Source organism: Misgurnus anguillicaudatus, chromosome 21 (genome assembly GCF_027580225.2).
Source record: "Misgurnus anguillicaudatus chromosome 21, ASM2758022v2, whole genome shotgun sequence".
Lineage (NCBI taxonomy): Eukaryota > Metazoa > Chordata > Actinopteri > Cypriniformes > Cobitidae > Misgurnus > Misgurnus anguillicaudatus.
In genome coordinates this window covers 11,421,621-11,434,854 of record NC_073357.2, presented here as the reverse complement: position 1 = coordinate 11,434,854, position 13,234 = coordinate 11,421,621, and the positions used below count along the sequence as shown (strand labels likewise).

General features: G+C 38.2%; 3 pseudogenes; all 3 read left to right on the top strand.

Annotated features, from left to right (window-relative positions):
- The first annotated feature begins 2,093 nt into the window (after window positions 1–2,093).
- On the top strand, window positions 2,094–2,212 carry LOC129417555 (5S ribosomal RNA; annotated as a pseudogene).
- Window positions 2,213–2,328: 116 nt separating this feature from the next.
- LOC129417576 (5S ribosomal RNA) lies at window positions 2,329–2,447 on the top strand (annotated as a pseudogene).
- A 116-nt stretch (window positions 2,448–2,563) lies between these two features.
- On the top strand, window positions 2,564–2,682 carry LOC129417160 (5S ribosomal RNA; annotated as a pseudogene).
- Window positions 2,683–13,234: the final 10,552 nt, after the last annotated feature.

Sequence of the window (13,234 nt, the reverse complement as noted above, 5' to 3'; positions counted from 1 at the left end):
CTGAGAGTGTCCCAAAATGTTCAGACCCCAGAGGGTTAAAGCAACAGTATGAACAAGTGAAAGAAGCAATACCGAATGAATGGTTCAACCAAATAGATAAGAATGAGAAAGAGAAAGAAGGGAACAGAATGAAAGTTTTTTTATAAAAGGATCGAAAGATACAGAAAATTTATGTTCAAAATCTGTCAAGGACTTTTATGCTCATTTCAGAAAGAATGTGTTTAAAGAACCAATAGCTATTAAATTCTGGAAAAATGTTTTTTATTGATTTGGATGAAAAGAGACTATGGAAAAACTTAAGTAAATGGTATATGGATGTGAAAATGGAAAATCTTGACTTTAAGATAAGACACAACATAGTTTTTACTAGGGTGAAACTGCACCAAATGGGGTTAATTGAGGATTCGATATGCAAAGTATGTAATGAAAGACATGAAGGGATTGTACACGTTTTTATTATGTAAAGAAATACAAACTTTTAAAGAAAGATTAGCACGTTAGCAAACGGCTAGCGCATGCTCGCTTACGAGCATGCGCTAGCCGTTTGCTAACATGTCTCTCTGACAGTAAATTAACAGTTTAAACAAAGACATCATTCATCATTAAGGGTGTCACGATTTTGATTTTAAATCGAAATTGGTCGAAATTAAGTCACAACCTCGAACTTCGAATTAAAAAATGGGATCGTCGATGCTGCCACGCCCCCATTTCACGTCCGGTCGGCTTGCCAAGCGGGGGAAAATAAACTCTCAGAAGTGCCTTTAAAAACATCCATCCAGCGGTACGCAATTTATATTTTAAACACAAGGGATATATTGCTACAACTCCTTGAAATGCATATCATAAACAGGATTACTTACTACCTACTGATCTGACTTCAAACAGAGTGCAGCCAAGATGCAGCGGGTTATATTTTAAACAAAAAGTATAGTTTGCCTCAGCTCGCATGAAACGCATGCGAGGAAAAGCACGCAATGTGCATGTTAATGTGAAACTATAATAATTATAATAATAATAATAATAATAATAATAAAGGGCATATAATTTTTGTCTTAAAAAATTATTTTAGAAATCGAGAATCGAATTGAATCGTGACATCAGAATCGAAAATGTAATCGAATCGAGGATTTGGAGAATTGTGACACCCCTATTCATCATTAATCCAAGCAATACAAACGACGATCAAAACTAACAATTTTACACTCATTTAAGCATTTATGTAAACTAACCAGGTCATAGCAAAACCATAAGTGAGCATGCGCTAGCCGTTTGCTAACGTGACTCTCTGACAGTAAATGAACAGTTTAAACAAAGACATCATTCATCATTAATCCAAGCAATACAAACGACGATCGAAACTAACAATTTTACACTCATTTAAGCATTTATGTAAACTAACCGGGTCATAGCAAAACCGCTTGCTATTGTGACTCTGACAGTATATAAGTTAGAGTTTAAACAACGATATCATTCATCATTAATCCAAGCAATAAAAACGACTATAGACATTTTACACTCATTTAAGCAAGTATGTAGCTATAATCATACTTACAGGTTGTGATTAGGAGATGCATGTTGTTCCAAATAAAGAGGGTACTGAACCATCTTTCATTGCCAAAAGTCTAAATCCCTCCATTAAAAATTAATTTTAACCACTGATTCTTCACAGCCAGACACGTTTAGTATATCCCTCCTTGAAAAAGTCTCCTTTGGTAGTGAAAACAACACAAACTGAAAACACAGCGGGAGCTGATGTTTACACAGACTAACTAGCTGTGGGCGGGTCATAGTTTTCGTTTCTCCCGGGCAAGGCTGTAGGCGGAGATTAGTATCTCGTGTGACGTGGATGCGTTCATGTGACGTGGCAAATATCAGGAAGAAGACTCACTCCCTATAACCACTCGTTTCAGCGATTCAGATTCGACTCCCTGCTTTAGAAGCCAATAACTTTATTAATCGTGCACTTTTTGGTTCAACTACTTTACACGTTGTTTACATTGATGGACAGCTACATGACACACTGCAATAAAGGTTAGTTTCGATTTTGGATCTGTGTGGCTCTTTAAAGTGTCTCTCGAATCGAGTCAGCGCTCGTTTATGGCCACACCAACCTGAGCACGCCCCCTCTCGTCTGACCTCGGAAGCCAAGCAGGGTCGGGCCTGGTTAGTACTTGGATGGGAGACCGCCTGGGAATACCAGGTGCTGTAACCATGTAATTATTTATTCATGTATTTTTTTCACTAAATGCATCCCTTCTGTAAGCGTTCGGCGATGCCATGGCGTTGCCACATTAGTCTTGAAGTGGCTCTCGAATCGAGTCAGCGCTCGCTTATGGCCACACCAACCTGAGCACGCCCGCTGTCGTCTGACCTCGGAAGCCAAGCAGGGTCGGGCCTGGTTAGTACTTGGATGGGAGACCGCCTGGGAATACCAGGTGCTGTAACCATGTAATTATTTATTCATGTATTTTTTTCAATAAATGCATCCCTTCTGTAAGCGTTCGGCGATGCCATGGCGTTGCCACATTACTCTTGAAGTGGCTCTCGAATCGAGTCAATGCTCGCTAACGGCCACACCACCCTGAGCACGCCCGCTCTCGTCTGACCTCGGAAGCCAAGCAGGGTCGGGCCTGGTTAGTACTTGGATGGGAGACCGCCTGGGGATACCAGGTGCTGTAAGCATTTAATTATTTATTCATGTATTTTTTTCCAAAAATGCATCTTTTCTGTAAGTCTTTGGCGATGGTATGACATTGCCACATTAGTCTTAAAGTTGCTCTTGAATCGAGTCAATGCTCGCTTATGGCCACACCACCCTGAGCACGCCCGACTTGGTACGTTCCAGGAAGTGAGTTGGCAGTAGATTGTGAGGAAGGCTCACCAAACGTTAGAATCAGTGTTTTTTGGTTTATAGGGTTTTTTTGGTTAAGCTAAATCCTCCCAACAGAGTTTGCTGTTTGGGAGGAATTAAATACTTTGTTTGCGTGCTCTTCATTTATAATGGATGAACAAACGTTAACGGACATTGCAATGGCTGGAGAATCACGATGGCGAAATGACCATGGACCTGGCAAACAACAAAGAGATGGACATGGACAGGGGAAAGAAACAATAACGGAGAACACCAAAAGGATTTACAAACGGGGAGCAACAATAACGGTGGATTTAAGAGATGAAAAGGAGGTGAAAGCAATGGATATAATAAGAGCAGTGACGGAGAAGATCGGAGATGGAAAGATTCTAGCGGTGAGACCAAAGCATTCTAACGAATATGAAGTCACCCTTGAATGTGAAGAGGACACTGGAGCTTTATTGGATGGACTGGACATTAAAGGTATGACTTTTGAGGTTAAAAGTCTTCATAACAGGTACTATGTTGTGTCTTTTATGCATCTGCCTGCCTACATTGATGATGAGGACATTTTAAACTAAACCGGGAAGATAAACTAGATTAATTGAAACAAATAAAGACCAAAGTAGGAGAGGATGACAAAAATTAATGTGAGCTAGAGATAAGGGAAGATGAGATAAAAAGAGCAATAAGTAAATTAAATAAAAGGAAAAGTCCAGGAATTGACGGTTTAGAGAATGAGTTTTATGTAAGCAATAAGGTACGAGAGGATGTGCTGTATCGTGAATAAGTATTTTATTCACTACGCTTCGCGTCGTGCCTAACAACGCCCTTCAGCCGTTACTTATTCACGATACAGCACTTGCCTCAAGTACCTTATTGCTTTTATAAAACGGTTACAACACAATATTAAATAAAAAAAATATTAGTGCAACTTTAAGTTAAATCAATAAAAAGCATTCCTTCTGCTAGAAAAAATAGTCCCTGACTGCGAACAACATGAAAGCTCAAATAAAAACAACAAACTGTTCTCAGACTTTAGCTGTGTCTGAAACCGTTCCCTCGTTCACTCATTCACTATTCCCTATATGGGGAATGACAGTTGAGTCCACTATATGGGGAAGAAGCAAATTAAAATGAGTGAGCGATTTCGGACACTGACGCATATATCATGCGTCAGAGAGCTGTCGCAGAGATTCATCAAAAACACCTGTGTGGCTTTATTGATTGTGCTGTGAAATGGTAAAGTTTACTTTCTTACTGTTTTTCACATTTGCCATCTTTATTGTATTAGTTGATAATAAAGAGAACAAAACAACTGCTTATAATATTTATTTACTGCTGTTTATTTATTGTTTAATAAAAATGTGTATTAGATTTTAAATAAAAGATAACGCAATTATTTTTCATTTGTTTATTTTCAAAAAGTAGAAAATAATTGACAACAAGAAAATGTTTGGTGTTTACTGTCAGTATCCTTCAGCTGATTCAAGTTACGCGTTCGTCTCCCGTTGCATCATGGGAAAGAGTGAACGAGTGTACATAGAATGTACCCTCAAAATCAGAGTGCATTGTGGGTAAAAAGTAGTGAATGAATGTGGGAATGAAGTTGTTCACTCAGGTTTCGGACACCACTACAAAATGGCCGACACCCGATATAGTGCACTATATAGTGGATAGGGAGCGGTTTCAGACACAGCTTTTGTCTCATTATATGTTTATGTGTTGCTAAGGGTGTTGCTAAGGGCGCAGTGATATTAAATAGAACTGTTGGGTGAAGCAGTCATAGCAGTGTTTTATCGTGAATAAAGCCCACCTATTGACCAATCAGAATCAAGGATTGGAACTAACCGTTTTATAAATTACTTTTAAAGGTGCCCTTCCTCTGGCGTTTTTATTGTTTTAGACTGTTGTCTGAGGTCTACTCATGATGTTTGCATGATTTTTACATCCAAAAACATCAAAAGCAATAAGTAATAGGCTATTTTGTACCCTGGTTTTGAGGCTGGTTAGAGAAGTGATCCGTTTTAATGGGCGGGCTGCATTGACGACTTGGAAGTAAACACCCACTGCTATTATTGGATAACCGTTTTTCGTTCAAACTAACTTTCAATTTAATCTCATGTGTAATCAGTTTAATGTTAAGTGAGTGTCTTAAGACACAGTGTCTTTCTTACACACGCATATTTTATCATAAACCCATTTGACACACACACGCGTGTCTTTTATCGTAAACCCACGCACAAAAACACACACACAAACACACACACTCTCACACGTGTCTTTTATCGTAAACCCTTTCGATGCGCGTGTAGCAGCGCATGCACACACACAAATCTTTTACACAAACCCTTTCGACACACGTGTAACGAACGCAAAAACACACACATGTCTTTTATCACATTCGATGCGTGTGCATCATGAATTCGCGTGAATCGCGTCCCTCTAAAGAGAACTCATAGTGACACAAAGTACTAAAGTGTTTTACTCGCACACACGCGTGCGTGTCTTTTATCATAAACCCTTTCAACGTGTGTGCAGCATGAATTCGCGTCCCTCGGAAGAGAAAACACCGGCCACTACAGTGACACATAGTACTAAAGTGCTTTACTCACATAAGCTGCGCCATTCTGTCCGGATCCGCTTTTTAATCGCAGTCTCTCTTCAAATCCAGCGTTCTTCTGAACATCCAAGTAGCAACTGTTATGATTCCCTCATTTAATAGGAATGATGTCTCTCGACGAAAAACAATGGCCCGATTACGGTACGGTTGACATCTGTAACTTGTTATGAAAACTAACTCAACTACACGTAATATGTGGGCGCGGGCTCAAGTTGAAGAGCTCATGAATATTAAATGACCTCGATCAGTTCCACGTCACACTGATAAGCTTTTCAAACTGACCTGATTTCTCCGCTTATTTCTTTTCAGTGGCTAGAGCTGACAGAGGAGGCGGAAGTTAATTTTCACATTCACGACACAACACAAACACACATGGACCTAACACATATCAAAAAATACAAGTAAAAACGGTTTTATGTGGAAGGGCCTCTTTAAGGATATTTTACCTGGTATTTTAAAAGAAGTATATGAAGAGATTTTTAAGGAAGAGGAAATGAATCAGAAAATGAAGAATTGGATGATGGACAGAATGCCAGATTTTTATAAAGAATTGATGAATACTTGGGGGAAATTTTTAACAGTTGTTAACTTTAATCCACAAGGTAGAGAGAGAATTTTAAACCAGCCTCTATTCTTAAACAGTGGCATTTTAAATCAGGGAAAGGGGAAATTTTTAACAGTTGTTAACTTTAATCCACAAGGTAGAGAGAGAATTTTAAACCAGCCTCTATTCTTAAACAGTGGCATTTTAAATCAGGGAAATTTGATTTTTTTAAAGAAATGGTGGGATGTTGGGATCACAAGAGTCAGAGACATCTTATACAGTCTTGTTCAAAATAATAGCAGTACAATGTGACTAACCAGAATAATCAAGGTTTTTAGTATATTTTTTATTGCTACGTGGCAAACAAGTTACCAGTAGGTTCAGTAGATTCTCAGAAAACAAACAAGACCCAGCATTCATGATATGCACGCTCTTAAGGCTGTGCAATTGGGCAATTAGTTGAAAGGGGTGTGTTCAAAAAAATAGCAGTGTCTACCTTTGACTGCACAAACTCTAAACTATTTTGTACAAACATTTTTTTTCTGGGATTTAGCAATCCTGTGAATCACTAAACTAATATTTAGTTGTATGACCACAGTTTTTTAAAACTGCTTGACATCTGTGTGGCATGGAGTCAACCAACTTGTGGCACCTCTCAGCTGTTATTCCACTCCATGATTCTTTAACAACATTCCACAATTCATTCACATTTCTTGGTTTTGCTTCAGAAACAGCATTTTTGATATCACCCCACAAGTTCTCAATTGGATTAAGGTCTGGAGATTGGGCTGGCCACTCCATAACATAAATTTTATTGGTTTGGAACCAAGACTTTGCCCGTTTACTAGTGTGTTTTGGGTCATTGTCTTATTGAAACAACCATTTCAAGGGCATGTCCTCTTCAGCATAGGGCAACATGACCTCTTCAAGTATTTTAACATATGCAAACTGATCCATGATCCCTGGTATGCGATAAATAGGCCCAACACCATAGTAGGAGAAACATGCCCATATCATGATGCTTGCACCTCCATGCTTCACTGTCTTCACTGTGTACTGTGGCTTGAATTCAGAGTTTGGGGGTCGTCTCACAAACTGCCTGTGGCCCTTGGACCCAAAAAGAACAATTTTACTCTCATCAGTCCACAAAATGTTCCTCCATTTCTCTTTAGGCCAGTTGGTGTGTTCTTTAGCAAATCGTAACCTCTTCTGCACATGCCTTTTTTTTAACAGAGGGACTTTGCGGGGGATTCTTGAAAATAGATTAGCTTCACACAGACGTCTTCTAACTGTCACAGTACTTACAGGTAACTCCAGACTGTCTTTGATCATCCTGGAGGTGATCATTGGCTGAGCCTTTGCCATTCTGGTTATTCTTCTATCCATTTTGATGGTTGTCTTTCGTTTTTTTCCACGTCTCTCTGGTTTTGCTCTCCATTTTAAGGCATTGGAGATAATTTTAGCTGAACAGCCTATCATTTTTTGCACCTCTTTATAGGTTTTCCCCTCTCCAATCAACTTTTTAATCAAAGTACGCTGTTCTTCTGAACACTGTCTTGAACGACCCATTTTCCTCAGCTTTCAAATGCATGTTCAACAAGTGTTGGCTTCATCCTTAAATAGGGGCCACCTGATTCACACCTGTTTCTTCACAAAATTGATGACTTCAGTGATTGAATGCCACACTGCTATTTTTTTGAACACACCCCTTTCAACTAATTGCCCAATTGCACAGCCTTAAGAGCGTGCATATCATCAATGCTGGGTCTCATTTGTTTTCTGAGAATCTACTGAACCTACTGGTAACTTGTTTGCCACGTAACAATAAAAAATATACTAAAAACCTTGATTATTCTGGTTAGTCACATTGTACTGCTATTATTTTGAACAATACTGTATGAATTCAAAGAGGGATTTTTACCACTACAGTATATAATAGATACAATGGAAGAGGCAAGGAGGATTTTAATGAACAAGAATTTAAAAATCAGTATGAAATAATGAAAGAAGCAATACCCAAAAAGTGGATTCAAAGAATAGAAAGTATAGAAGTTGAGAAACAGGGGAAAGTGTATGTAAAGCTGAGAGAAAAACTATATGTTTTTAATGATTGTACTGTGAAAATGTTTAACTTTTTTTTTTAGAGAAAGGGTTTTTAAGAAACCAAAAGGTTAATGAGTATAGGGCTTATTCGATCTACGTCATCAATGTTTGCGGCGGCCATATTGTTGACATAAAACTGTCAGTCTGTCAATTGACAAGCGAGCCAGCATGGGTATTATGCATGGTATTATCGGTGTGTTTTTTTTTTATTAAACCGCGCGATGGTGTGTGGTGTAATACACGGATGTTCTAACAACAGCAAAAAGAACCCCGGAATTAGTTTTTATGCGAAACCGACTGTCAGAAAACATGAAAGGAAGGAGACAGAGGAGTTGAACCAGCGAAGGAGAGACTCCCAACAGCAAAGTCTGTCCCCATCATTTTACCACAGGTAACGTTAGGGATATATGCTCACAGCAAAGTCTGACCTCATAATTTGATCACATATGGTTAGTTGTAAGCAGTGGCTGAAACTGCTCTTTCAAATAAGCTGCCATAAATTGAGACAGTTATTAAATTAGTATTAATAACTATATGAACATAATAATAGGTCTGGCATTGATACTAGGTAGGGAATTAAGGGCCGTTCACATAGTTTTGAAAATCGTTTTATATTAAACAGAATAGCGGAGCTCAAACCAAAACTATAACGATACAGATACAATGAACGACATCATTGGGATCACTTTCTGAGCGATTTTTCCCACCTGATGAAGGATAAACCATTGATAGCATTAAAATCTATTTGAACTTCAAGTGCACGGCCACTTAAAATGACAGTGAAGCTCATTGCTGAGGTCTATAACATTAGATTACCTCCAGTTGCTGTGAAAATTGACTACGTAATGCTTTTTAATCTATTACATTAACTAACTGTTATGCCAAAAGGTAAGAGATTACACAAACTATTAGATTCACTGTTTAGAGTTACGCGAAACGCAGCGTGCTGAGGACATCTGCAAAAGTTTTTATTACAAGCAATATTAAAGGCAAGTGATTTGCCCGAGTGCCGTGAGCGAATTAGCATAAACGTATTGTTTGGTGATGTGGACGATGATATAGTTATCGTTATAGTTATAATGTGAACGGCCCTTCAGTGCTTGTATGATGAATGCGGATACTGTATGAACGATATAGTTATAAATATCCGGATAAGTTACGGCTGGCAATAAGGACGGATCTTTACTTAAGGCTATTGGGTCTATTTGATATTGTTCCACAATAATCAAGCTCATCTTCTCTTAATACGGACGAGATTAAGCCATTAGGCTACTGCTCCCCTCGACTCAAATCTATGTGAGGCTAGGGGCAGGACAGATGTTATGTCAACAAGATGGCCGCGGCTAGCGACTTCCGGTGTTTGCGAATAAGCCCTATTGGGTACAGAAATATGAAGATTTAAAAGAAGATGACATATGGTACAACATGAAAGGTATAATGATAGAGGCTAAATTGGAGAGTTTGGAGTATTTAATTAGACACAGAGCAATCTTCACTGACATTTTATTGAAAAAGATCGGAAAGGAAATAAGTGAAACATGTAAAGTGTGTAATGTTGAAGATGAAACTTTTTTACACTTGTTCTTAACCTGTAGAGAATTGGAGGATTTTAAGGAAAATGGTAGACGACTGATTGAAATGTTGAGAGGGGAACAAAATGAGAAAACTATAGAATGGAATAGACTGGTGATGTTTGGGATGGAAGAAAAGGGTAAAAATAAAAGTTTCATCAATCTGTGTATAATGTTAATGTAAAGTGCAATATGGGAGAGATGAATTGTAGCAGAAAAAGAAAAAATAGTATTAGATCATTGGACTGTGTTTAAAAGGAAAACTGAATTATATATTGAAAGATTGTATGAGTACTTTAAATGTGAAAATATGTTGGATGTTTTTTATTTTGTTTTTACACCAAAAGTTTGTTGTGTTTTAAAAGATCTAATGTGGAAGTTGCCGGAAACCTGAAGGAGATTTTCAAATAATGTATGTTAAGGAGAGATATGTGATGTAGAGAGGATTGTAGAATGTTAAATTGTATTTTTTGTGTGTGTTTAATGTACTTTATTGATTGAATTTCTTAATTTAAAAAAAAGCATGCCCGCTCTCGTCTGATCTCGGAAGCCAAGCAGGGTCGGGCCTGGTTAGTACTTGGACGGTAGACCGCCTGGGAATACCAGGTGCTGTAAGCGTTTAATTATTTATTTAATTATTTAATTATTTATTCATAATTTTTTCAATAAATGCATCCTTTCTGTAAACCAGGGGTGTCAAACTCATTTTAGGCTGAGGCCCGATGGTAAATAACGCCACAAAGTGAGGGCCGGATAATTTTTTTAAACCTTAGTGTGCTGATAATTGTATTAAAATTAACTAAACAAACCAATTAATTAGTTTGTTTAGCAAGAAAACCAGAGAAACACACAGCTCTGTGAAAACTACATTTCATAAGTCACACTCTTTTGTACATATTATACACAGAAATTTACATCTGTACAAAACCCACTGGCCTTAGGTTGAAAAGCTTTAATTTAACTTCTTTTGCCTTAATGCCAAAATGATTTATAAACCATTCACTTTTCTTTGTAATGAGAACAGTCATTTAGAAAATGAAAATGCTAGATGGGGCAGTGGCCCAAAAGCAAAAAGGGCACTATGGGGGGTGGTACTATTATTATGGTTTTAATGAAGTATTATAAATATAATGTTATATTACTAGCATCAACTTAGACAAGAGATTATAATGGGAAATATAATAACAAGAATTAAAGTCTGCTAAACATTCAATATGATTTACCTGTTGGCTTGATGGAGCTTTGAATCCATGTTTGCAATGTTGAACTGCCTTTAGCAGCCTCTCTTTCCGTTCTCTGTCGTTATTTTGTGAAGGCATTGGTGTTTTTTGTATATTTTTTTTCTACAAAGTGTGCCAACAACAGCAAATTTAGTGTTAATATTAACTTAGATCTGATCGGGAACATTAAATCGATTAGACAAGCATTGTAACGTTAATACTAAGAATGTGGATATTTTGTTGTTGTTTGCTTGCAAGTTGTTAGCACTTTTAGAACACAGACAGCAAATCATTACCGGAAGAAATACATAAACAAACTTACAAATGACTAATTCTGCGGTTTAACAACTGATAATGTAATGAATCTACCTGTTAATGCAACGAACTTTGGAAACTGTCGTCTTCGCTCTCCAGGCAGAGAGTGAACAGAGATGCTGCGGAGCGGTCGGGAAAACACGAAGTGGATCGCCGGAATCAGTGGATCTTTAGCGGAGCGGTAACAATAAATGGCAAGATTTTTGGGCACCGTGTTTAGTCTATGTTCCGTGTTTTGCTACTTTCCGCAAGTCTCTCATATTAAAAACGAACTAGACACCCGCCTGAAAGGGTTTTTAAAATATGTATTTAATATTTAATAAAACTGTATAAATCATCATGCGGGCTGGATTGGACACCTTTGCGGGCCGTATCCGGCCCGTGGGCCGCATGTTTGACACCCCTGCTGTAAACGTTCGCCCATGGCATGGCGTTGTCACATTAGTCTTCAAGTGGCTCTTGAATCGAGTCAGCGCTCGCTTACGGCCACACCACCCTGAGAGCGCTAGAGAGCACACAGGAAGTGAGTTGGCTACAGAGGGGTGAAGAAGGTTCACCCAAAATTTTTGTGTTGGTTTTGTGTTTTATTTGGTTTAAAAATGTCTTTTTATTTTATTTTTTGTGGGGTTTTTTACTTGTCCTCCCAACAGCTTTGCTGTTTGGGAGGGATCGACACGGTCTTGTTTTTTGAAGAATGGATGGATCAAAGGCAACAGATATGGACATGGCAGGAGGGACACACATGGCAAACGACACTGGACTGGCTAAGGGAATATTTAAGGCAAATTATACTGGACTGGATAAACAATTACGAGTAAGGAATGGAAAGAACCAAGATGGAAGACAAAAGTTTGTTGAAAGAAAATACCTGAAGGAAGCTACAGTGATTTTAAATGTGGAGAATGTGATGGATTTGAAAGCTGAGGACATTATTATGGCTGTAACAGAAAAATATTGACATGGCAAAATTTGAGCTCTAAGACCAAGACAAAGGAAGGAATTTTAACTAACAATGGAAAAATAAGAATTGTGTGATAAACTAATTGATGGACTAACAATCAAAGGAGTGGACTGTGAAGTTAAAAGTTTGCAAAATAGAGATTATGTGGTTTCCTTCATGCACCTGCCCGCCTACCTGGAAGATGAAGAAATGTTAGTAAATTTGGAGAGATGGGGGGTTGATCCCATGACTAAAATTAAAAGACGATGCTACCCGGGCACTCATATTGAAGATGGAACAAGGTTCCTAAAAGTGAGGTTTCCCAATGAGGTGGCATCCTTGCCATACAGCACAAAGCTGGAGACCAAAGAAGGGCCACAGTACTTCTGAGTGATGCACAGCCATCAAGTAAAAACTTGTAGGATGTGCATGAGCCCGGATCACCTACTGAAGGATTGCCCAAACTTCTTGTGCTATAAATGTGAGGAAAGGGGACATTTTGCAAGGGATTGCAATGCTGTCAGGTAGTTTTAAGTAAATGTGAATGTTGGAAGGAGGAAGGAAAGAACAGGAGACAGGACAGGTGCATAAAGGAAACAATAAAGATGAAAGACAAGAGGAAGAGGCAAGACAGCGAAAAGAAATGGAAGACAGAATGAAAAACGAAGAGGAGGGGGAAAGAGAAAATGAGAATGCTGAAAATAGTGAACAAGCAATGGAGCAGGACACTCAATGGACAGAAATGGAGACACCGGACAATATTTCTTTGGATGATGAAGAGAGAGATGGACAAGAAATTACAGATCAAAACAAAGACACTGATAGTGAAGAAGGAATAAAGATGAATAACATGGACAAAGATGGCAAGGAGAAAAGACAAATAAGAAGAAGAGCAATGAAGGTAAAACCGAACTTGAAAAGTGCAAGAATTTTTTTTACAACAAGATATGATGTGTTAAGGGCTTTTGAGGGAGAAAGTGGTGAAAATGATGTTTAAGTATTTATTTTTCTTTATTTTAATGGTTTTAAGTTTTGTTGCTTTTAATGCAAGGGGACTAATGGACATG